Raw genomic sequence first — 27,087 nt, forward strand, 5'->3', positions numbered from 1 at the left:
GTTTCAGCAATGATGATAATGTCCAGACTATAATGCCAAGAGGTCATAAAAGTTTGGGAAGCAGGAAGGGCTTTAAAATTTTTTAGCAGGCTTATTTTGTTTTACTGCATGGTTCCTCAAAATCTTTAATGTGTTAATTTGTGTTGCCAGTCTCTAAATAGAAAATGATTTACAATGCAGTGATTCCCAAATTTTGGATCAGTAAGTCCCTTTTTATACCTTGAACAATCTTAGGGGACTACTGAGTTTGACAAACTCTGCCAAACTTATAGTTTCTGACCATCTGGCATGCCTCCTTGACCAGTCACATAGTAATACATTATCTGTGCCTTCACTGGATCAGTTACACTTTGCTGCCTAATAAGCCACCCACAAAATTAATGACTTAAAGTGGAAGTCATTTAGTATTTTTCAGGGTCTGTCGGTTATCTGGGCAGTTCTTTAATTTGGGGTCCGATAATCTATGGTCATCTCACTCACGTGTCTGGCAGTTGGCAGCCTGGTTTGCCTGGGGCCCCTCAGCTATGATAGATCAGCTTTGCACCTTGTGGTCTTCCATCTTCCAGTGGGCCAATCTGGACTTCATGTGGTCATCTTGGAGCCCAAAGGCCAGCAAGAGAGCAAGCCCCGAACAAAGCAAAGCACTTTCAACATCTCTGCTTACATCATGTTTGTTAAAGTTCTATAGACCAAAGCAAGCCCCATGTTCAAACCAGATTGGAGGGAGGAAAAACAGCTCTACCTCTCAAAGGAAGGGCAGCATCAGCAATATCAGCTTGCTAAAATGTGACTGATGCATATGGCTGATGTTTAGAGGCACAAAGCTAAACATCTGACTTGAGAAGTTCTAAGTAAGAACAATCATAGGTCCCTTTCATTCTCTTCTCAGAATTGAGCAACATCTTAATGGGGCCTTACCTTTTCTGATTCTTTGCTCAGCTTAAAAATAATTTTTCTGTGTCAAGACTGGCCAAACTTTTCCACAGTGCTTCAGAGGTTGATACCCAAAGCCAAGAGGAAAGGTCACTGTGTATGTGGCGTATGAACTGGTCTTAGCAGAACTATGTCGGGTAATGACAGGTTTGAGCTCACCCTCATTTTATGCCACATGTACAGAGAAATACAGACCGAGGCCAAATAATCCAATGTATTTGTACACAGCACGATGGGGCAGGGTGTATTCACCCTATCACAGAAAATGGAAGGAAGCATGCTTTGATAGTCTCAGTGCACTTGGCAGGCAGTTCACATTGAGTGGGTAGCTTTTATTTCATCCATGAACATTTGTTGAGGGCAAAGTTGGGATCAGGTGCGAGGCTCTTGAGAGATTATGGTGGACAGAGTAAAATGATCCCTCCCTTTGTGACTTTGTCAAGCAAAGTAGAAAGACATTTAAAAATATAACCAAATGATTGGTAGATAGAGATGATAGATGACAGATAGATAGATGATAGATAGACGAAGAAGAAGAGAAGGATGCATGAAGAATGATGATGAGCGAAGGCACCTAAAGCAGACGGGGTGGCCAGGGGAGGCCTCTCTGAAAGGGACATTTCAGCCATGTGCTAAGGGATGAGTGTGTGCCAGCTAGGTGAAAGGGAGGGGGGAAGCATTTCAAGAAAAGGGTAACAAAGCTTCTGAGACACAAAAGATTTCCAACCAAGGAATCATGGAAGGCTCATGTGTTCATACTTCTTTTTCATATAATTTTTAGCATTTGTGCTGCACTGTCATTCACTTGATTTGTTTGCAGTCCATGAATTATTTATTTACATGTTCAAAAGTAATAAATACATCCTCTGTGGGTCTCCTTCAATGACTCTTCGAGCTATTAAAATATTACCTAAAAAAACCTGTTCCTTTCATTTCCTCAATTGCCATTTTGTGCGATTTTCATTTCAAAGAGACAAACTTTATAATTTTTTTTCCCGCAAAATCTGAAAGAAATGTTAAAAAAAAGCATTCCTTCAGAATTCTATAATTGTTCTTCACTGTGCCATTTTGGCCAATTGGAGGAGTGCTTACTTTCATTTAAATTCTGAAATAAGTAAGAGAAGAGACACCAAATGTTTATATTTTCATTGTGCATGCATGTGTTTTTACCTGTGTGTGTGTGTTTGCCTTTGCATGTCTGTTGCTGTGTGTGTAAGTTCCATGAAGAAGGGTTTTTTTGTTGTTGTTGGTTTTGTTCCCTGAGCCAACCCCAGCCCCTAGAATAGTACCAAACACAGAGAAGATGCCTCATAAATATTTGATGAATATATGGTTTCAAAATCCTGCTCTGATTTTTTTCCAAAGAAATAATAGCTATCATTAATCAGCATCTATTATGTGCCAGACACCTTCTAAGCTTTCACTTATTATACACAAAAATCCTCTCAGACAGATAATGGTAGCATTCCCACTTTAGAGATGAGAAAACAGACTTGTAAGAAATGAAGCAAATTATTCAAGATAATTTGCTTAGCCTCTAAGCTATAAGAAATGGTTTTATAGTACACTGCAGTGGTCAGTGGAAAGAAATGTTAAGGAAAGACTATTATAGGCTTAGTAGTATATATATACATAGATACATAATAACAGAATAATCAGATCATTGTGAAATATATAACACCCTTTGCCCTAAAACTCCCTCAAGGCTTACCTGTGTTTTTCTTTTGTCATATTTCTGGATTTGAACAAAAAATAGTTTCAAAGAACATCTACTTAAATCATCACCCTGTTTCAAAGAGTGTGTTCTAAAAGTAGAATAAAAAGCAGAAGAAGGAGAGCATATACTTTCACAAGTTCAAGACCACATCATCAGCTTATGAACTATCAGAAAGGGGAAGAACAAGTTTCATGGTGTGTGGTGATGCCATATCCTGATTTTACAGCGCATTAAAATTAAGAATAACAAATACAACAGTTTTGGGGAACTAATGAACAAGTGGTCAAGATTCACTGTAATGGAATGATTCCTGCACTTGTATTTCTTAGGAAGAAAGGAAGAAAATGTCCTTTCTTCTTAAATCCTAGGCTGAGTTCCTCTTTTAGGGTTACTACTTCTTACCTTTGAAAAGGATCATGATCTAGTATGTAAAGTTCAGGCTGTCTCAATCACTTTCATTTCATTTATAGTTAAAATAAGATTCTAGGATCACCTGGCTGGTTCAGTCAGAAGAGCACGCGAGGCTTGATCTCAGGGTTGTAAGTTCGAGCCCCACGTTGGGTGTAGAGATTACTTAAAAATAAAATCTTTAAAAAAATTTTTTTAAATAGATAAATAAAATAAGATTCCAGGGTTTCTCAGTGTCAACACTATTAATGTTCTGGGCTGGGTAAATCTTTGTTGTGTTCTGCATCGTAGGAAGTTGAACAGCATCCCTGACTTCTACCCACTAGATGCCAGTAGCACCTATATCTACCTCATCCTGCCCTTGCCCCTTCCCAGGTTGTGACAACCAAAAATATCTCCAGACTTTGCCAAATGTCCCCTAGGGGGCAAACTCATCCCCAGTTGAGAACTTACTGTGTGCTACCTCCCATTGTCAGAAAATTTGAACTTCGCTACTAAAATGATTTTCTAGATTTAGAAACTTCTTACTGGCATGTTTTAGCACCTTAATAGAGAATAGAGAAAAATGTGGAGATTATTCATAACAAATGATGTTTAATCCACTTCTACCCTAAGCAATTTAATTGAATGAAAAATTGTTTTCTTCAAAATGCAGAAACAAAAATTCTTCAAGCACGACATCTCAAGTAACAGACTTCTCACAAACTGTCCAAGAGAGACAGAAATGAACATACCAAGAAATAAGAGGATTTTTTACAAAAGTTGCTGCAAAGAAAAAAAAAGCACACTTACTAATTGTCAGCCACCTACAATTCTTTTGTTTGGCATGAATCCCCAAAAATGTAGCAAAGGAAAAATAAGGATACACAGGTCGCTGAGAATGTATCTGAATATCTTGTAACATTTGTTGCCTTTAATGGATATCTCTGAGTACAGAGCCAATGTATTTGAATTTGTAATTCTATACGTTCTCCTGCCTTGCCCATCTAATATTCTGTTACTCAGTGGAAATGTTACAACATAAAACAATTCGTGTTTCTGGAATAGAGCAGCAGTTAAATAACCTAATCACGTTGAAAGGACTCTAAAAAGGTTTATCTTCCCAGGTTGTGGACCGCTACTGCCAACATCATGAAATCAGGAGAGCAAAAACGATCTGCTTTACTTAATGGAGTTTAGCTGCTCAGTGATGATAAATTAGCAGTGAGCTGTTAATGTGCCTACATGACCCATGACTAGTTAGCAAAGTGTTTACTTCAGAAATAAAAGCCCAAGTCAGTGGAACATTTACATTTACAGGTCATTAGGAATGATAAATGAAAAACCTGCCTGACTCCTACCTAGCCTTGACTGAAGACACTCATTGACTATGGGATATAAGTGCGTTATCAGACAGTCTATCACATAAAACAGGTGTGTAGTTTAGAGGGTTCTCACTAATATGGTGCCACCTAGGGAAACAAGATGTGGAACAAAGTAGTGAAGTAAAAATGAGAATTCTTCCTTTAAGTTTCCTCTGAACACCTTTCTATTTAAAACATTTCCTCACTTGTCCTTAGGAGTTATCCCCTGGTCATAGTGAATGAGAGCTGTATACATATATGTATCCAGAACATGGAGCTTGCAACCATATTTAGTCAAATAACAAACAGATTCAGGCAGAATATAGAGCATTATGCTATTTCACCCTGTATACATTAGTAAGTCACCATTTAATATGAACACTGTTTGCTCTGAAATGTGAATGATAACTGAAGAGACGTTTGGTCTTATTATAGTAACACACGGCAGCTCTGGAGGTCAAAAGTTGGATGATTTCATTCCTCTGGAACATAAATGTAAAGCAAAACACAAAACACCTTCTGGGACCCCCCAAAACCAAACCCTACAAATGGTCCCTTAGGTTCTCCACTGGTCTGCATACTCTTGTGATGTTCATAGTTCTTATCAAGTTTGGTTATCTGATTTCGCATACCTTTGTCGAGTTGAAAGAGCAATCTAGGAACAGGTTGAAGGAAGAAGGCATACATGAAGAGGTAAAAGTTGGGTGAGCAGAAGGAAGTGTGTTGTTGGGAATAAGAGTTAATTTGCTGTCGTGCTGGCAACAAAGACCAAAATCTCCAAGGTAGTTGCCTGTCTATGCTGGATATTATGCCACGGTACCATAATAGGTGATTATAACTATCCATAGAGTTCTGGATTGGGTGGTCCCTCAAAGTCCACCCTAGCCCTCCTTCCAGACTTCCAGCCCCTTTACCTATTATTCCCATCAAGTGCTTGTCTATGTTTTAACACCCATGGGGAATGGTGATGTGTTATATTCTGGCTTGCCTTGCCTTCTGCGTTTTCATCTAAATTGAGAAAGAGTAAGATAAGCCTGCGGATAGAATCTGATGGCACACTACAAGAAATAGCTCCTCAGGATGACACCCCCCTCCATTAGTCAACTTAACACACATTATATTGTCTGATACTCCTGGCTGCACCATTTCTCCAATGTACCAGTTTAGCAACCATAACAATAAAGAAAATAAGGTTAACATGAGATACTTACTCTCAGGGAACTCATGCTGACTGTAAGTTTCCCACTATCTCTTTTAGGGATCCATGACTGTCTCTTTAGGGATACCTTCTGGAAATTTCCAGGTTGATTTTAAGTTCACAAATCAGAGGTCACTCTCTTCAATCTCTTCTGAAATCAAGAATAAAAAATGATACATTTTAGAAAAGCTTTCATCAAAAATTGAAGTGAGAAAGTGTCCCACGAGGTCAGCCTCACCTGTGTGGAAAATTCACTTACCGGGGCTGCCTCATCCCCTCACCATGCCATTTATAGGAAGTAATTTTGTAGAACAGTGGTTTTCAACGGACAGTCCCCAGACCTACTAGAAATGTGGAATCTTGGGCCCCACTCAAGACCTCCATACTAAATCAGAGTTTCTGGAGGGTGGGGCCCAGCAATCTGTGGTGTAACAGCCCCCTAGGTAATCCTGGTGCTCATTGAAATTTGAGAACCACCGCTGTAGAAACTAAAATAGAGCTGGGATTACAATGCAGGGCTCCTAACTTAATGATAATGATGATGGTGACAATGATAAATTTAATGGATAAGCCTCTAGGAACACTTACTGTGCCCTTAAACCCTGTGCATCATACTTTAGGCACTGATTTACTTGACTCTCTCTCACAAGTGCCCAAGGAGGTACTGTTATTCCCATTTTATAGATGAGAGAATGGAATTAAGGAAAATTAAGCCATCTGCCTAGGGTCAGCCATTAAGTTGCCAAGTTGGGATAACTGCTCATGTCTAGTTGATAACACACACACTTACACAGCCCAAACAAAAGCCCTCACTCTTCACTATCGTGTGTGCCATGCTGCCTTCCATACTCAAGGAGAAACAAAATCTTCCAATTTAAATCTCCTCAAGCCTCCCTCCCTTTTCACCACCACTTCTTCAAACTGCCTCTGCCCCAAGGACCACATCAGGAAATACTCCCGATGGCCCACCTTCTCGGCAGCCCATTATCTTCTGACTCTTCAGAAGTGTCCTGTCCTCCCTTCCAAGACCCACTGGAGCCCTACAGACATACTCCCCAGGACAATTGAAACTAGTTTTCTTCTTAGGTGTACTTCAATTCTTCATCCTTTCCTTATGTACAAAAATGGGCCACTATCATAATTATAAACTACGGTTTGGGGGCTGGAAGAGACTTTACTGGATATGGCCTACATCTGGGCGACTCAGAGTGTAGTACTTAGACCAGCAGCATCAGCCTCATTCCAGATGCTTGTTGGAAGCGCAGAATCTCGCTCACCACCCAGTCTGCTGAATCAAAATCTGCATTCTAACAAGATTCTTAGGTGATTGCATTCACATTGAATTTAAGAGGCATTACTTTATCTAGACCTTCCCCCCTCGTATTACCTGAGAAAACTAAGCCCCCGGGAAATTGAATGGCCTAGCCAAGGTCACAAATTTAGTTAATCTGGAACTGATCCCCCGTTGAAAATGCTTGCAGCTTTCAACTATGTGCCATAAAACTAATGCTGCGGTTGCCAGTTGCAATCACTGAGTTTCTTACGTTGTGCACTTGTGCTAAGGATCGCTCTACATGGGTGACCTCATCTACTCCTTTACCACATTCTGTGAGTTCAGTAATATTATTACCTCTATTTTTTTTTCTGGCAGGGCACCCCAGAACTAGAGAGGTTTAAGTACTCGCCCCAAATCATGCAACTTCCAAGTAGTGAATCAGAGATTAGAACCCAAGCGGTCTTTGAAATCAGGCTTGTAGCTACTGGCCTGAAAGTATACCTTTATCTTTTCCTCTGACTCTATGACTCTAAAAGCTTCTGTCATCTATCTATCTATCTATCTATCTATCTATCTATCTATCTATCATCTATCTATCTGTGTTTGGCGATCAAAGAGTGTGTAAGATGGAGTCATTGTGCTTGATGTCTCTTTTCCTTTCTTTCATCTTGGCAATAACAATTCTGTTCAAAGCTGTATAGAAAAGGAAGCAAAAGGTCCCTTACTATTTACCCCACCTTCTCATCCCTTACAGCTCAGGTGTCCTACGCTTCAGGTCTTTCTTCCCAGTCACCTCCCCCATCACCTCAGGAGTCTGGCTTAGCAATCACTGCAACTCAGAGATATGAAATGCCTGACTATTGAGGTGGAATGGCAAGAAGGCTGTTGATCTCTCTCCCCTGAAGCACTCAAGTGTTAAAGAAAAAAATGTGTTTAAGAACAGTTACTATAGAACCATACCTTAGATAAATGAGTTGTTTGTGTGCTTTCTTGAAAACTTAGCATTTAAGAGATTGTTTCCAGTAGAAACTTTTGCATTCTAATCAACATAACATCTGAAATGCAACCTGAGAGTAAAATGAATACAGCCTTTGTTATGTTCCAATATAATTATAAAAGTCTCACTTCTCTATAGCACCTTTAAAAGTCAATGGTTCACAATAAATTTTTTCTTGCAATAAGCCAGTATAGTCTCCTCGCCCTATGCATACATATATTTGACAAGCAACAGTCATATGAGAAAAGCCCAGATTTATAAAAACACCTACAGGTGAACATGCTATAATTTTTAAAAACTTAAATTTGAGTTAACCATTAAGTATTACTAAAGTAGTATTCCATTTACACAAAAGCAAATTTTTACACAGCTTTTCAGAATCTGGCTACTATATATAGTAAGATGAACTGCATTTATTTTTGTTTTGTAAGGATTACTGTGGATCTAGACAGAAAGCAAATACTTAGAAATTGTTGCTAGGTCTGTCACCAGTAATACAATTGCACAGATTTGTAATATCTCCAAAGGAAAATAGTCTAGAATTTTATTTATATCTGGAAATAAACTCAATCTGTTTATCCATGTTCTCCATAAAGAATATTACTTATACATTCACATATACACACACACAGAGAGTATTTGATTCCAAGTATCTTCCATCAGACTCTAAGATCCATACGGTAGGAGGGCTGCCTTATTCATGCTTTAATTGCTCTTATTATGATAACACTTTTTGTCCTAATAAATGTTCACTGAGCTGAATACCACACCTTAACCACAGATATCTAGAATTTTTGTTGTGAACTTTATTTAATGGGGAATGGAAAAGATTTGTATTTTTTGTGGGACTATAATTTTCAATCTCCTGATTTTTGTGATTTTCAAGAGCTGGCCATAATGCTGTATAGTTCTCTGATTTTATTTCTTTGGTACAAAAAGCAAAATGAATGAATTGTGATTGAGCCATGGAGCCCAGTTGCTTGCATATGTAATAGGAGTTCTAAATTACCGCATAAACACAGCTGCAGTTTTTCAGTCTGAAGGCTTCGAGAAGCATGCCGACTGGTGAGTGGGGGTATTCGGAGCTCTAAATTTAAGAGCATTATTATGAGCTGCGATAGACAATCAGCCCGCCTTATTTAAATCTCTGGGCAACTGTAGAACTAGAGTATGGCTTGCTTAAACATTCAGGTTTCTTATATATGCCCAAATCTGAGCAAGCAAGTTTAGCTCCTAGCTTATCAACTGACAAATTGTACTTTATGGCATGTCATTGGGTGCTGCATTTCTGAAGTTACCAGAAGGTTAATAGCTTTGAAACAGTTTATATTTAAATAATTTCTTTGTAAAAGTTATTTCAAAGTTCAGACAAATTGATATAAATCCTACTTTTTTTTGTAAGGCAGGTAGACCCACACAGGAAAGTAGATGGAAATTTATTTACATATGCACACACATAAACACACACACGCATTCATACTGAAAATTTTGTGCCTGAATTTTAGGTTGGAAAGTAAGGAAGAGGGGCATCTGGGTGGATCAGGTGGTTAAGGGACTGCCTTTGGCTCAGGTCATGATCCCAGGGTCCGAGGATTGAGTCCAGCATCGGGCTCCCTGCTCTGCGGGAAGCCTGCCTCTCCCTCGCCCTCTGCCACTCCTTCTCCCTCTGCCGCTCCCCCTGCTTGTGCTCTCCTGCTCTCTCTCTGTCAAATAAATAAATAAAATCTTAAAAAAAAAGAAAAGCAAGGAAGAAAGATAAATTTTAAAATATAATTTATTGCTAATTTTCAAACCGTCCTTATGTGAGGACAAAAGATACTTCTAAAAAATAGGCACCCTGTTTGCTAAATTTGTTATTTAAATTAATTTAACAAGAAACATGTTTCATGATTTAAGTGGTGCTTTCATTAAATTTATATTTTCAATGCCTTGTCTTTAATATTTTTTAGGAGGCCTTTAACACAATTAACCACTTATTCATGGAAAACAGGTAGAATCTTCTCACGCCAACAGTTCTTTGAACTATTCAGTTATAATAAATCAAATCAGGAAGGTTTTACAGAAAAATCACTGGACTCTCATACTAACTCATTAATTCAACAGAAAATTGGAAGTATAGTCAAAGTTATCATTTGGCCTTTTTTTTTTTTTTAATGGCTGGCTAGATTTATGAAGAGCCTACGGACAAAAGTCAGGACTGGATAACCTGGTTATAAATTATCTATTTTGTGGTGTAACCTTGGCAAATTGTAGATCCAAGTTCTTTTCCTGGGAGTAACCAATGCTTTTATAGGTTATCTTCTTACCATCACTTCAAGAAATTCAGCCTAAACTTTGGAGTGAACCTGAAAAACATTGAACAATAAGTCCTATTTTATCCAACAGACAAACAAAACCAGAATAGGGGACCTTCCCTTCACCCCAACTGTCTAAAATCAGACGGATTAGGGGGGAGGGTGATCATACTGCTGAATAATTCCTGATTGTTCTACTCACCATTAATAATGTTTGCTATTAAGAATTATTTTTAATTGAAGAAGTGGTTTTTTGTATTCTTTTAAAAAGAAAGTATACTTAATCCCAATGTTTTCCAAACCACGTTGTTAATTCAAACAACCATAAGAAGTTTACATTTTTCCACTCTTCTAATATTTTTTATTTTCCGCAAAACAAATGCATCAAGTAAAGAGCCAGCAAAACATCACATGTGACTGACTGCAGTTAATCCAGCTTTAGCAAAGAGAATCACTGTAGGAAAGAACTGTACGTGTCTTTAGCGAAATGCATTTGTTTGTAGCAAAACAAATATAATCAAGACTTTTGACAAATGAGCGGTTAGAAAAGCCCTCATTGCACCACTTCCCCAGTGTACATTGAGTCGTAGTACTCTAGAACTAGAAGACATTATAGAAGTCACCTGGGAGGAACCCTCTTGTTTGACAGATGAGGGAAGCAGATTTAAAAGGTGGAAACCACTGACCTCAAACTGTTGCAAGCCTTTACAAGTGCAAAATTACACCTGTGTCTAATTCTGTGTTTGTGGAAATGTGGGCTGTCCCTCAATATCCTTTTCTCCTTACTCCAAGTACTAGAATTTCTACCCGCACACACAGCTATCTGGAATGGAAACTATGTTTCCTAGCATCCCTTAGCACCTTCTCTGGAACAGGTGAATAAATCTGGGTAGCGGACGTAAATAACACAAGTGTCGTGTGGTTGCATTCGGGAAGTTTTCTTGTGCTTTGTGCCTTCTCTCATCCTTCTCTCCCTGCACGTATAATGCCAGTATAGTATAATGGCCAGAGCTGGAGCAGCTGTCGTGGGGGACCTTGGGAATGGAGACCTGGGCTAGAGTAGCAATAAGGTCAAAGGATCTTGAATCCTAAGGATTTCATGGAGGAGAGTCTTGAGCCTCAAGTTTCGAAACTTTTCAATGAGAAAAGATAAAAAAAAGGGGGGGGGGAAGAAAACCATCTTTGTGTCTTGTTTAAGCAATGCTTAGTTTTCATTTCTATTACTCCTAGTCAAGCCCAATCCTAATTCCTGTTGTGCTGTGCCATCAGAGCCTGGTGCAGTGGCCAGCAGGTAGGTGATATTCCGTAGATGTTTGCAGCAACTTGGGAGGCATCTCTGACACCGGCTTCTCCTTCCCTCACATCCGAACCAGCACTGGGTCCTTACAGTTTCACCTCCTGACATCTCTCTAATCTGTGTACTTGTCTTCACCAACCCCCACCCATAGGAGCTGAAGCTCTTACCTTGTCTGACCTAGACTATTCTAAATTCTTCTGAATGGTCTCACCCACAACACATCTCTTTCCACTTAAAACTTGGCCTTTTGTTTCTTTTAAGAGAAAGACCCAAATCTTTGACATGGCCAATGAGCCTCATTACCTCTGGTCCAGTTTCACACATTTTCAGCCTTGCTTTCTGTGCTTCCCATTCCATCCCAGTTTTACTAAATTATCCTCTAGGACTCCTTCAGGCCTCTCCTCAGCACTTCCCTGGGAAAGACACCCCCTGACTCTGTAGAAAATCTCCCAGGATTCTCTACAGCACCGCATACTTTTGTCTCCGCATACTTAGCACAGCCTGTCTCTCCCACTAAACTGTCAGCTCCATGAAGGCAGTGGCTTGGGTATTTTCCATGCTATGTCTCCAATGTCTAGCATGGCGCCTGGTACATAGTAGAAGCTCAATAATGTGTTTGCAAAATGAATACATGGTATTGAAAAATCCATTGTTGGGATTTGGAAAATCAGTGGGCTGGCAGTGACTGCGATTTAAAAGACAGAGAGAGAGAGAATATTTGAAATGCCACAATATAGTTTTTATATTTACTTTATATTATGGCTGTTTAACTCCTTGGATTAATCAAATTCTAAAATAATTATATTTATACAATTGGATGGACTAAGGATTTGAAGCCATTGTTTCCTGATCTCTGTTCTAAGCCTGAAATTTAATAATTAGAACAGCAGTTCGCAAAGTGATTCAAAGGTGCCTGGGAGTATCTGAGAATATTTCTAGGGGTCTGTGAGGTCTTCCCTTTCCCTATGTGGGTGAGGCCGGAATTTCTTCATTTTCTTCAACCCTAACAACATAATGTAGCAGATTGGACGCAGAAACGGTTATTTTATTTATTTATTTATTTATTTATTTATTTGAGAGAGAAAGAGAGAGAGAGAGACACAACGAGAGAGGGAACACAAGCAGGGGGAGTGGGAGAGGGAGAAGCAGGCTTCCCACAGAGCAGGGAGCCCGATGCGGGACTCGATTCCAGGACCCTGGGATCAGGACCTGAGCCAAAGGCAGAGGCTTAACGACCGAGCCACCCAGGAGCCCCTGGATGCAGAAATAGTTATGAGAGTCCAGTTGTCTTCCATTAAACTAGACATTAAAGAAATGCACAAAATGCAAAATAATGACATGCTTTTCACTAAATACTTTCTTGTTTTGGAAAATATAGTTATTTTTAATAAAAATGTAGTCTTTACATTAACCTGTAATGGTTTACCATTACTATTTTATTTATTTATTTTAAAAGATTTTATTTATTTATTTTGACAGAGAGAGAGAAGGAGGTAGAGAGCACAAGCAGGAGGCGTGACAGAGGGAGAGCGGAGAGGCAGGCTCCCAGTTGAGCAGGGAACCCAATGCAGAATGGACTGAGTCACCCAGGCGCCCCTACCATTACTATTTTTAAATGAATTTTTAAAAGTCTTAAATATTTCTCAGTTTCGATTCTAATACTATAAATATTGATAGACATAATTCACAGAACCAAAGCTCTTTAGGGACCCCAATATATTTGAGAATGTTAAGGGATCCTGAGATCAAAACATTTATGAACTGTTGCAGGAAAGAACCATTTCTTTGGTTTTAGACTTGATCTTTTTTCAAAGTGCAAGTAAGTAGGACTACAGTAGCAGAAAGAGCCTAGGTTTTGGAGATTAGTTAGTGGATGTGGGCTGGTAAGCCAGGGGCTACCTCTGTTTATATGAACTTGGGCAAGGCAGCTAACTTGTGAGAGTCTTAGCTCTCCCGAGTCTCAGGATGAAAACACCTCAACGGATTATTTGGAGAATTAAGAAAAACATGGGAAAACACTTAGCATAGTGTGGCACATAACAGGTAGTGTTTGGAACACAAAAATATTAAATCTTATTGTCAACTATACATTGTGTGACATTTCAAATCTGTTTCAGACAGCTTTTAAAGGTGGGGAGGGAGAGATGCAGTGGTGTGCGGTAAAAGTTTGATAACTCTCTGGGGCGGGGAGGAAGCCCTGCTTTTTAGCATTTGCTGAATTCTGTGTCAGTTGGGAAGAGACAGGCTCAAATCAGCTCTTGTGAGCCAGCTTCAGCATAAAATGTTCCGGGGCTTTTATGGGAATAGGGAGGAAATACATAAGGCAGAAAGGGAGTCTGGGATCCTGGGGGAAAATTTATGCTAATCCAATATTTTGCCTTGAGTCAATCCAGGATTCCCACTTCTCTTTTTGAATGGAATTGAATCCTGGGGGTCACCAAGAGGGTACCATGTAGATTTGCATATCCAAATTATCTGCCACAGACTTTCATAATTCCATGAATAGAATAACCATTTGTGGAGACATATTGCCCATGGAGAACCTGGTTAAAATGATAGATCATTGAGTATTTTAGATGGGAACAGGTGTAATGACCTGAAATGATGCTGCAGGGAAGTGGATCTCAAAGGGGGTCCCAGACCATCAGCATCGTACCTTCTTGGAACATGTTAGAAATGCAAATTGTCAGACCCCATCCAACCCTGGGTATTGTAAACTCTGAGAGTGGGGCCCAGCAATGTGTTTTTGCAAATCCTTCAGGAAATTCTACACGTGCTTTGAAGTTTGAGATCCCCTGGTGTTGGGGAAGTTTGGGGGCCATGGGAGCTAGGAAGACTGTAGTATTTGGAGCACAGTGATTCCTGAACATCCTGGATGTCCCACACGAGGCTGGGGCAAAAGATAAACTGCTACTGGGTATAGTGGATGCTGTTGGTTCCCCAGCCAGAGCCCCTTCACTGGGCTGGTGCAATCTCTTGGCCACTGTTGTCTTGGCTGGTAATGGCTCATAGATATCCCCTTCCCTGGACTAATGCCAAGGACTAGCTGGCAGTTGGGTACAAAACTTCTTCCTTTGTTTCAAAGTGGGACTAACACTGTGATGGAATTCATGTTCTTTGAGGAAGAGACTGAAGCCAGTCTCCAGCTGAGACCACATTCTAGTTCAGCTTTCCCACCTGCCCTACCCTGCTTCCCTCTCTTCCTGCAAGCACTTTATTCGAAAATGGTTTCAACAAGAATCTTGGTTATAGATTCTACTTCTAGGGAACTTGACCTGAGACACTTAATTTTAAAGTCAGACAATTCTGGATTTGTATCTGAATTCCCCCAATTAACTATGTGACTATGTGTTGACTGGAGCTAATGATGCCCACTTGGAGGGTTTGTTGTCAGAATTAAAGGGACACTGTGTAAAAGCCCTTAGCACAGCGCCTGGAGGAGGGTGGTGTGAACTGTCCAGAGCTGCCTTTGATCTTTTCCTGACTTGTCCTTTGGCTTTGGGCATGTTAATGTTTTCATGCTGTTTCCTCTGTGGGAACTCTGTGTGTGTCTAACACCAGGCTACCTCATCAATAACTGGGAGTCAGAAATATTTTTTCAAGTGGTAATGTACTTGGCAAAATGTGGAGCCCAGCCATAAAGCATAAGGAGCACTAATTATACAACTGAGAGTGGAAATGCCCTGGGCGAGAAGTGTCTGGGAGTTCAGAGGCCAGGAGAGATGGGGGTGGTCCAGCCAGAAGCCTTCCTGGGACTTTCTCACCTAAGCAAGCAGCACTGTGAACGTGAGTATTTGGATCTATAAATCTGGTCTCTCCAGGTCCAGGGAGCCCACAAACTGGGAGGCAGAAAAAGGTGGGAGAGAGTTGGACCAGCTTCATGTCCCTGGCCTGTCTTTATCCAGAATTCCTTCTTGTCTTGGAGGTCTGAACTCCATTGTCACCTCCTCATAGGGGCCTTCTTTAAATGCCCTCCCCCATCCCATGGCCCATTTATTCATTCCCCAGCACTTACCACCTCCGCGCATTAGCTTGCCTAGGTATTTGTCATTGTGCATACTCTGTCTCTCCTGCTGGAACTCCTAGAGCATGGGAACTCAGTGTGTCCTGTTCATTGTACATAGTAGGTCCTCATTAAAACTTGGTTTTGGAGCCATGGGAATTCTCATAAATTGCTAGTGAGAGGTAAATGGGCATAGCACTTTGGAAATCTCTCTGGCGGTATTCAGTAACACTGGACATATGCCTTCCTATGACCCAGCAATACCATGTCTAGTTATTTATCCACAGAAATACAAAGGTGTCCACTAAAAGACATGTATTAGAATGTTCACACCAGCACTTCCTGTAATAGCCACAAAACTCGAAGCTACCCAAATTTCCATGAAAACAGAACAATTTGTGGTATATCCATACAAGGAAATATTATATAGAAATGAGAACCTTCTACCAGAGGCCGAAACATGAATGAATCTCACTAACACGATGACATGATGTTGAGTGAAAGAAACCAGACACACGAAAAGCACATTCTCCATGATCACATTTATATAAAGTATAAAAACAGGCAAACCCAATCTTGGTGTGAGAAATCAGGATAGTGGTTGTGGGTGGGTGGATGCGGGTGGTGGCTGGAAGGAGCTGAGCTGGGCATCGAAGATGCTGGTCCTGGTCTGTTTCCTGGTTTGGCTGCCGCTTACACAGGTATATGCACCTTGTGAACATTCATCCAGCTCTGCACCGTGCACCTTTTATGTGCAACTTTTATGTGTACTTCATACTGCAATAGAATTTACATTAAAACAATTGCATGGGGTTTTGCTCAGAAGGGTGTAGGAGCTCTCAATAACATTTACCTTAAAAATAAAAATGTACCGGGGGTTTGGAGCTCTGGAGTTAGGCGCTCACTTAGGGGAGATCAGTCGCACCTGCCGGTTCGCCCCGCGCAGTGCCAGGTCAGCGACGTTGCTAGGCCTTAGGGGGACGCCTGAAGTTCAGCCCAGGACGGTCCAGTTCAAGACCCGGGAGTGGCCGTCCAGCGCTAAGTCCGTCGGCAGGGCGGGAGCAGGGCTCCGGGAGCTTTAGCGCTGGAAACACCAGGGAGGCGAAGACCAAACGACCCGGGCGGTTCTGGGTCCTGGAGCCTAAGGGCACCTCTTGGAGCCCGCGGGCACCCGACGAGTTCGAGGCGCTCCCCCTCCTAGGTGGTCGCGGCCGCCCAGGTCGGCCGTCGCGGGGGCGGGGGTCCTGGACGCAGGGGCTCGGGGAGGATTCCAATGTCGCGAGGAAGTTCAAGGCTCGGCTCTGGCACCGGGCTTTGCCACCGTCGCCGCCAGAGGCTTGGGCTCCCGCCGCGGGAGGGCGGGGGAGGGCGCCTGTCCCGGAGTGACCCCGCCGGGAGGAAGGGCGGGCCGCGGGCGGCCTGCCCTGGGGACGGCCAGGAGGAGGGAGGGGCGGAGGGTACGACAGGCTAGGGGGGGGCCCACGAGTCGGGCGTCTGGCGGGGGGGAAGACAGTGGGAGATTCCCCCACGAGTACAGCATCTGGGACAGGGAGAAAGAGTGGGGGTCCCCTGAGAGCCCGAGCCTAGAAGTGGGGTATGGAGTGGGGACCTCTAAAGCCAAAGCCCGACATTGTTGGAAAAGGAGAGAGAGAGAGAGAGAGAGAGAGAGAGAGAGAGAGAGAGAGCTCCTCTTCCCCAATGCCAAAACTCGGGGAGATGAGGGAATGGGAGACCCCGCGAGCTCAAGACCTGAGGATGGGGGAAAGAAGTGGCCCTGTGAGCTCTGGAACCCAGAGCCAGGACGGGGGTGGGCGGGGTGTGGGGGTAGATGGGTGGGGGGAGACAGAGGTGGGGAAGTGGGGGAGGCGTATTAGAAAGGAGTCAACAACAGTCACGGGATGACTTTCTGAGTCTCCAGGTTTCTCTTTAATGACCCTGGGCTTTGAAAATCAGCACCTGCCTGTGCTTGAGCGCCATCTATACCCGCGCAGGCGTTGTGATATTTTCATGGGCCTGACTTGACCTATGTGCATGGCCCGCCTCAGTGGCCGGCAGCTCCTAAATCCGCGAGAACTCCCCTGTACCCGCCAGGGCTGGAGGAGACGCCCAGATCTGGCCAAAGAGGCTTACAGGCTCCATGAAGAGAGCGCTCTCACCTTCTGATTCACCCCTCATCTGTGCTCGGTCAGTCAGGGGTGGGGAGTTTGGTGGTGATGGGGAGGAGTTGCCTGAGCAAGTGGCTGCAACAGTAGCACACCCAAAGTTTCTTTGGAAACATAAAAGTTTCTCTTTCTTTGGCCCTAGTCCACTGCTGCCCTCCCTCCCCAAAATTACCGCCACCACCCCCATCAGTGTGAGGGGAGAGAGTAGACCCATATAGTCAACAAGGGTAGCTGATTCTGCTTGGCAGCTTAATTCTGGAAGTATCATCAGATGGCCCCTTAATTTCCCAGTCATCACAAAGGAGCCAATCCTATTTTGAGTTTTTCTGAAGTGATTGTAATTTTCATCTGGGCAGCCAGTGATAACTCCTGAAAACACCCTAAAACAAAGGAGGCTGCAGGAACTGGAGGGCCAGAGAAAAAGTAGCTCACAGCTTTTTCTCAGGAGCTTGTTTCAAAGACCTGTAACCTATAGGTTTTGTTTGCTCTGGGTGTGGGGGCGGAGGGGGGATTTTTACCAATACATCTCTCCTCTATTTTTACCCATCTCCTTTACTAGGTCCTATTTTTACTTGGCCAAAGAAAAGCAATCATCTGCCTGTACTATACACTCAGATTTTCCCCTTAATTACAAGTTTCAAAAAAAAAAAAAGACAAAAATGGAAAGTGTTGGAAACTAGAAACTGTCTAGAAACTAGAAACTAAACAATAAAAGTATAAAAAAAGGGTACTGGACTGACTTTTGGGAGACCTGGGACCTTTCTCTGCCACTAATATGCTAGTCAGGGGACCTTTATTTTCTGCCTCTGTTTCTTCAATAAAATATAGGTGTTATCACAGGTGACCCCCGATCTCAAAGTCTGCTCCTCTTAAGTTTCTTTGGGAGAAGACTAAAAAAATTGTTGTAAATAAATTCCCATCAAGTGTATGGCTTCATATCGAATACCCTTCCTATTTTAAGCTGGGGAGAAGATGTCTGAACATACATTTTCTCATCCAAATCCCTTTCATCCTCTCATAATGCTCAAAGTGCAGTGCTGATGTCTGGGAGGCTTTGTGTTCAGTTTGTACCATTTGCAAACACAGGATTATGGTGGAGTGGAAGGAAGAATGGCTACAGGATTTCTTGGACCTGACGATCTCACACTTCTCTTTCCATTTTCACTCCAATTAGCACACAACTTTTAAAAGTTGGCCTAGGCACAACAACACTTTCACACATCCGTACCAAAATCCATGCTAATCTTTCCCATGGGATGTAATTCAATTGAATTGACATTCTAATAAAATACTGGCAAAGACACAATCACAGTTTGCCTGCAATGCATAATTAACATAGCACTAAGCAGTTGCTTAAAGCTCCGATAATGGCTTCTTCTGTATTAGTTATGAGATGTCAGAGTTTTCATTCCTGGATGTGAATAGAACATCATCAAGCTACTCTGTTTAGCAAAGCAGGTTGTGATCGTAGTTGTCATTGCTAGGAATGCACTAAAATGTAAATGTGCTTTCAGGTTGGTCTTGAGCAGTTACGTAATCATCCAAACCTTCCTTCCAATTTGCATTTTCTGGTCATAGCTGACCAAGTCCCCTCTGCTATCTCCAAATCATTGGCACAGATACACACTGGCTTGGAGGTTCTTTGAATCTACTATATATGGCACTTGAGAAATCATAACTATTTTTAAAAGACTAAAGACAGCAGAAGTTGCCTTAGATAATGAAAATCAGATTTTGCTGTTGTTTTCATTCCAAAGTATTTCATACTGATAAAGTAACCCTGATTTAGCATTGCCACTGATAACAGGCTATAGAAATAGGACACAGTTTGTGTTCCTATATTTTATTTAAAGCTGATTTTATTTTATTTAAAGTTGATACTTTTAGGTTATTAATTAATCTGCAGTAAATTGAATAATTCCACCACTGATAGTTTTTGTTTTATGGCCAAGAAGTTCTGAAATTTTCATGGAGCTGGAGAGAAAGAGTGGTTCCTTTATGGATTCCTATACGTTTTAGGTGAAGCTTAGGTAGCTGTGCCCTACCTATACTGTGAGGGCATTTTTAGGTGTGCCCTTTAGCTGGATCGACTCACTCCTGTGGCACGACCTTTTTTAACACTGTATATTTGTGATATTAATAATCTCTGACTTTAGGAATAGAGTACCTCAGAAAATAAACGAAGCTTATTATTGGAGCTGGGAATGGTGACATCGTTCACTGGGGCTCAGGGCATTCAATCACTGTTGACTTACCCATGGACTGTAAACTTGGTCTATCCTGCAAAGTGGAGGCAGGTCCTAGGTACCCAGACAAGCAAGGTGGGGGGCGGGGTTGAATCAGGAAATGTATTCCATGGGAAACAGGAAACGTGTTTTTCTCCAGACAGAGCTGTGTATTTAGGTATCATCTGCTCTTTGGCAGGCGAAACAAGATGGCACTCACCACTCAAGACCAGGAACCAAACAGTGATGCGGGAGAGCGAGGTTCTTGTCTCACGGAGTCGAAGAATGAATCTCGTGGACAAAGGAGAGTGAGTAAAGTGATGGAAGTTTATTAAGCAAGGATACAGAAAGTTCTCAGGAGTCAGAGGGGTGCAGACAGGGTTGCCACTGAGGGCTTTTAGGGATGGTGTTTTATAGAAAGCAAACCAGGGAACTTAAATCTTTTTACCATCTCTGTTGATAGCACCATTGAGTAAGGACTAGTGATAACACCTTCAATGGCTTACTTCCTTTTTTAGGGTCCGGTAATTCTTGGTTGGTCACAAGTCGCTGTTGAACCAGACCCCGCCTCTGACCCCTAGGACAGGGTGGTCTGGTTTGTTCCCTTATCTCTGGTCTCCTTACACCTCCGCGTTTTGAATTTTGTGAGCCTGATCCCATGGCCCTCTACCTAGCTCTCCCTACCTAGCCCTGCCTGTCCCTTACTCAACAGGAAAGAATCCAGGTTAAGTATCCACAGGGCTTTTAAGCTTAATAAAATTCGCACGCATTTTTATTGAAATTCCTAGGATTCTCCTTATTTTGCTTTCATATGCACTTTGGATTTAAATAAAGCACACAAAAATGGCACCTTGTTTTGGCTGTCTTAAGGAAAATTAGGTCACGGAGACAGAAGGGGAGCACATATATCTGGGAGCTGGACAGAGTGAACAATAATGGAAGAAAATTCAGCTCCAGGGAGAAACGACACAGAAATATGAAGGTGCAAGTTTAAGCTAGACCTTTAATCAACTGAAAATTTCTCATTTGTTTTATAGTTGAGAACTCCCGACCCACCAGGTGGAGAGTACTTTAAGATGTGAATACTGGTTCTCTATAGCTGTTTTAATTAGTCAGGGTAGGTTGAGGTAACAAATAGACCCCCAAATAAATAATGACACAAAGAACAATCCAGGGAAGTTGTTCTTGGCTGGGGTGTGACAATGGCTGTCTTCCTTCATGCAGTTATTCTGGGACTCTGGCTTTTCCCCTCTGTGGCTCCTCCATTCCATAGGGACTTGTCATCTTTTGCATCTAAATGTAAGGAGAAAAACAAGGTGGAGAGAGCACTAACTTCTTAAAAGCTTTGAGCCGCAAGTGGCACACATAATTTTTACCTTCTGCTGGCTAGAGCTCAGCCATGTGACCCCACCTCCCTTCGAGAACCCGTACAGTTCTAGGTGTATGGCAGAAAACAAAGACAATGGATCTGTGGTGGACAGTAGCAGCTGGGCTACATCCTGCTGTTCCAAAGGCTCTAGTCATAATAGTTAATATTTATTAGTGCTTTTTTTATGTGCTGAGGGCTCCAGTTACATTTTTCACTTAATCCTCACAAAAACCCTGGGAGGTAAGAAAAAGCATTCCCATTTTACAGATGATGACACTGTCTTTTGGAGAGGTTAAAAACAAACAAACAAACAAAAACAAACAAACACTTGCGTGAAACGGATCGGCAAATGGAAAGCTAGGATTCACAGGTGAAGCGCTGTTTGTCTAGAGGGCCAGGATACCTCTCCCAGCTAGAGAACTGGCATGGATGAGGGTAGGCAACAGCTCCCAAGAACCTTCACCACTTTTGTAAAGAATTGCTATCTGTTCCTCCTTTGCCAAGCCTCCCTTCGGAGCTGCTGAGAGGAGAGAGGCTATGGAAGAATTGGAGAAGGGAGGTGATTGAATCACCTTAAATCTGTTTTAAAATCTCCCTTTTCAAAAGCTGTTTTGTTTCTAACAATGCTTGACTCTGTGAGAGAGACACTAGCCCCTTTTTGGAGCCCGCTGAGTAACAGAATGCAACTTCTAACAGACTGGCTGGCTTGCTAAGGTAGCAATTGTATTTAAATTTCAGTATCAGTAACACTAGCTGGAACCACCTAAAGCAAAAGGAAGGAAGGGGTATAAGGGCACATTTCCACTCCTTCCACTGCCCTAGGGGCTAGAAATGGAAAGTTTTGTGTGACAGAGTTTATTTTTGCAACTTGAAATTTTCCTCTCTTTTGAAAATTAAGGCAGCCTAACTAAGCCTTATATTTGGGCCAATATAGCAGTAAATTTATGAAGTGAAAAAGTGGAGGTTTTCATGGTGTCATAAGCTCTCCCACACTGAACATAAATGTATTACTTAGACTACTCCAGATTTAAGTTTTATTATAGAACAAGTTTGTTATGAACAAATTAACTTTAGATTTTAGAGTTTTTGAAATTAAACAGCAGCTTGTAGCATCCATGTAATTTCTTTTTCTTTTCTGGCAATGGTATGTCCTGAAAACAAATAAAAATCACGGTCTGAATATCAGCTGCAAGTTTTGTATGTACCTGGATGCGGAAAGCTAGAAAACATCCATTTTTAATGAAGCCAACTTTTTGAAATTTAGAATTTAGAAATCCTTTTAAATGTAGCCTATATTTTTGGTTATTATATTTAATCTATAATGATGCATATGTATCCATAAACTATGAAATTCCATTGGTAAAGATGCAGGCACAGGACCAAAAGCGTTCTTTAAAGCGGTTTTCTAAACTTCCCCACGGAGCTCTGTTTATCCTGACCTGGCCAGGCTACTGCTTTTTGATGCAGACCTTCTTTTGCATACAGAAGTACAGACTTGCTGAGCTGAGCCAAATCTGTCTATCCAATTACTACTGGGTGAGAGAGCTGACTGTAGCTTTAGGCAAAACCTGTAATCTGTAAAACTCTATAGTATCAGTGACAGCCTAATGACAGGGAAGGACCAATAGAGTATATATGTTACTTGAGTGATACACAGATGCACGGTTCCCTCTACAAATAAGCCGCTTCGAATCTAACACCAAAGAACAACCCTGGGGAAAAAAAATCTTGCTAATATGCCCACAGTAATTTTTAGATAGAATGATTTACAAAGAGAAACAAAGTCAGCAATGCATTGCAGTCACTGAGCTGAGCTCTAGTTTGGATGCTTTTATTACCTTTCGTGAAATCTGATTTAGCTACTCTTAGTCTCAATGTCTAACTATTTTAGTGACTTTATAATGTTTGGTAAAATTATATTTTGCTAAAATTTATGTTTGTAAGAGACTGAGGTCAGGGATGATATTTGATTATATTTTATCACCCAAAATTCAATAAGGATTTCAATTTAAGATAAAAAGTTAATCTCTACAAAAACATAATATTGAGTGAAAGAAGCCAAATACCCAAATTGCACATACTCCATGATACCGTTTATATGAAATACAAAGGCAGGCACAAATTTATCTATCTTCTTTGGGATCAGGAAAGGGAATATCTTTGGGGAGAGAGGAAGGCCTCGTGGTTGGGAGACCAGGTTATCCTTTGGGATGCTAATAATGTTTTATTCCTTGACCTGGGTTCTGGTTACACAACTGTGTCCATTGTTCATTTTGTGATAATTCATTGAGCTGTGCATTTATGATTTGTGTCCTTTTTGGTATGTGTGTAATAAGCCAATTCAAAGTATTAAAAATGTTAATTTCTACAATGTTACATTAGTGTCTGAAGAAGGAAGGGATTAATGAGTATGAGCATGGATGTGGCAACTTTGAGCCAAATATTAGCTTTGTAGTCACAAAAGACAGAGCTAGTCAAAGATTTTTTTAAAAGAAATTGAGATTACTTCCCATTTTTTAGTTTTTAAAAATAATTCCATTTTCTATGGAAAAAGAAAATTGGTTTAATCTATATTGGATTGCAATGGGAAGGTGAATTCTTTTTTCTCATGCATGGAACTACAGGCAAGAATAAAATCGGGGCAGGGAATACTTAAAAGGATATTTTAATTCATGTTATCAGTATATCGTAGAAGAAACCTAAAACCTTGTAAGCAACGTTTTGCTGGGCCCAGCATTTTTAGTGCTAATGAAGTTTCATGGCCATTAGCATGACCATCTGGTAATCAATACCTGGGATATCTGCTCCAGTAGAAATAAAAAACCTGGTAAAATGTTTCCATTTATAGTTCTTTTTTTTCCCTTTTCTTTTCTTCCTTTCTTTCTTTCTTTCTTTTTTTTTTTTTTTTTGGTAGAGGTGGGAGCAGATAATAGATAACTTAAAATGTATGTCTCCATAGTCCAGCAGCCATTTCAGTGTTTAATAGATAATGGCTTAACTTGATTTTTTATTTGTTTTAATTTCTTTTTGGACAACACCAAGAAATTCCATGTGAATTTAGCCTCATTCCATAGTGGTGAGGCAAATGCCTTTGTTCTTAATTTTTTAATTCATTTTACCAATGTTTATTGAGGAATTTCTAACAGAAAGGCCATGGGGAAACAGTGATGTAGGAAACATGGGCCCTGCCTTGAGCTTATGGTCTAAAAGGAATATTTAATTATTCATTTGACAAACAATTTTAAGTGGCTACTCTGTGCTAAGCTCTATTCTAAGTTCTGAGCATCTTGAGAAAGAGAGAGCAACATCATAAAAATCCTTGTCTTCATGGGTTTACATCCTGCTGGGGGAAGACAAACAATGAACATAATATTTGAATAATTTCTCTATATTTAAAGTGTGTTTCTGGGGCACCTGGGTGGCTCAGTCCTTAAGCGTCTGCCTTCGGCTCAGGTCATGATCCCAGGGTCCTGGGATCGAGCTCCGCATCGGGCTCCCTGCTCAGCGGGGAGCCTGCTTCTCCCTCTCCCACTCCCCGTGCTTGTGTTCCCTCTCTCGCTGTGTCTCTCTCTGTCAAATAAATAAAATCTTTTTTTTTTTTAAAGTGTGTTTCTGGTAGACAGTGTATACTAGGATCTTGACTTTTATCTGGTCTGACAATCTCTGCCTTTTCACTGGAGTTTTTTATATTATATATGTATATATATTTTATATTATACTCCCCTTCAGTACACATTTCCTACAAGCCAAGACATTCTCCTACACACTCACAATACCAGCATCAAAATCAGGAAATTAACATTGATTTATTATTGTCACCTAATGTCCATACCTCAATCAAGTTTTGCTAGTTGTCCCAAAAATATCCTCTCTATAGAGCAAAAGGGTCCACTTCAATATCATCTGTTGCCTTTGGTTTTTACATCTCTTCAGTCTGGAAGACTTCTTTAGTTCTTCCTTGATTTCCATGACCCTGACACTTTTAAAAATAAAGGTCATTATTTTGTGGAATTCTACTTTGTTTTTTTTCCTCCGATGTTTTCTCTTATGGTTCATTGGCAGCAATTTCATAGTAGTGATGCTGTGTTCTTCTTATTGTATTGTATAAGGTGACACACAATTTCAGTTTGTCCCATGACTGATGATGTTCACATTGGTTACTTGGTTAACTTGCCAAGCGACTGTTAAGTTGCTTTTTTCTTCTTCATAATTAATAAGTACTCTATGGGGATGTACTTTGTAGTTAAGCAAATCTCCATTTCCTCATAAACTTTGAATTTCATTTATTTATACTGTATAGACTCATGGTTTCTCATTTTAATCAACAAGTTATAATCAATGATTGTCATTTGCTGCTTGAAATTATTTTGCTGGCTTTCAAGTTAGCTTCTGAGTCCTTTTGACATATGCTCCTATTCCTTTGACCACTTCCTTGTTTTCTGGAACAACAAAAGCTCTAGGTTCATCTATTTTCTGGGCCAGTCTTGGAATTAGTCATTTCTCTCTTTTCTTGTAGTAGAAGCCTTCTTTGCTCCTCTTAGCCTCTGATTTCAGGCTGTGCCCTTCTCCTGTGGGGAGTGCTCCTCGCCTGACTTTCATAGTTACTCACATATTTTCAATTTCCAGTGCTCTTCATCCCTTTATGTAGATCTGACTTTCCACACAGTATCATTTCCCCACAGCCTGAAACTCTGTTAACATTTCTTGTAGAGCAGATCTGATTGTGGAAATTCTCTCAGCATCTGTTCATCTGGAAATATTTTTAGCCTGCTTTCATTTCTGAAGGATATTTTTTGCTAGATATGTAATTCACGGGTGACAAGGTTTCCTTTCAGCACTTTGTCGATGTAGCATTGTCTTCTGGCTTGCGTTGTTTCTGGTGAGAAGTCACTGGTTATTCTTACCACTGGTCCACTGGAATGTGTCTTTTCTTTTCTCTTCTTTCTTTTGGTGCCTTTTAGATTTTTTATTTTTGCATTGGATTAGAACGTGCCTAGATGTAGTCTTTTTTTTTTTCTTTGTTTCTTCTTGATTTTTAAAATATTGCTTAAGGTTAACTGAGCCTTTTTGATTGGTGGTTTTGTATTTTTTTCTTAGCCATTCTTTTTTTCAAAAAAAAAATATTTTTTTATGTCCCTTTTGCATCCTCCTTCTGCAACCCGATTTGCAGGGACACTAGCCTGCTTGATATTTTCCCACAAGTCACTGGCTGGTCAGAATTCCAGTGAGCTCCCAGCTGTGTGCCACTCTGGAATCTATGTTCAGCTCATTATTCTCTGACACTTGTTTTCTTCCAGGCTTCATGGAGTCTTGCCCTCAGGTGCACAGCCAGGTTAGCTTTCAGTTGATGACTAATGGGAACCTCTGTGAACATGTCTGGAGCTCTTTCTCTGTGCAAACTTCTCCTCTCCAAGACTCTTTCCTGCAAATTCCAGTCACCTTAGCAGCTTGGAAGTCCAGTCTTCTCAGTTCAGCAAGACCACACCATGCTCTGCTTGGGCTGCACCTGCCAGCACTACAGTCTGGAAGGTGCCTCCAGGCAGAAAGCCAAGGCAATTGTGGAGTTCACCTTGAAATTTCCCTCCATGTAGGGATCATAATGCATGCTGCTCGTTGTCCAGTTTCTGGAAATATTGGTTTCCTATATATTTTTTCTAGTTTTATAGGTGTTCATTGTCAGTAGTGCTAATTTCATACCAGTAACTCTGTCATGGCCGGGAGTAAACCTTGAGTAAATTCTATGGTGTGTCAGAAAGTGACAAATGTTATGAAGAACAAACAATAGATCTGGAGTAAAGGGATGGATAATGCTGGCTGAGGGAGGTATGATTTGAAATTCCAGATCAGGAAATAGGTGTGACAATT

Source organism: Eumetopias jubatus, unplaced genomic scaffold (genome assembly GCF_037043125.1).
Source record: "Eumetopias jubatus isolate StellerSeaLion01/CBP00866 unplaced genomic scaffold, mEumJub1_p1.0 scaffold_1, whole genome shotgun sequence".
Lineage (NCBI taxonomy): Eukaryota > Metazoa > Chordata > Mammalia > Carnivora > Otariidae > Eumetopias > Eumetopias jubatus.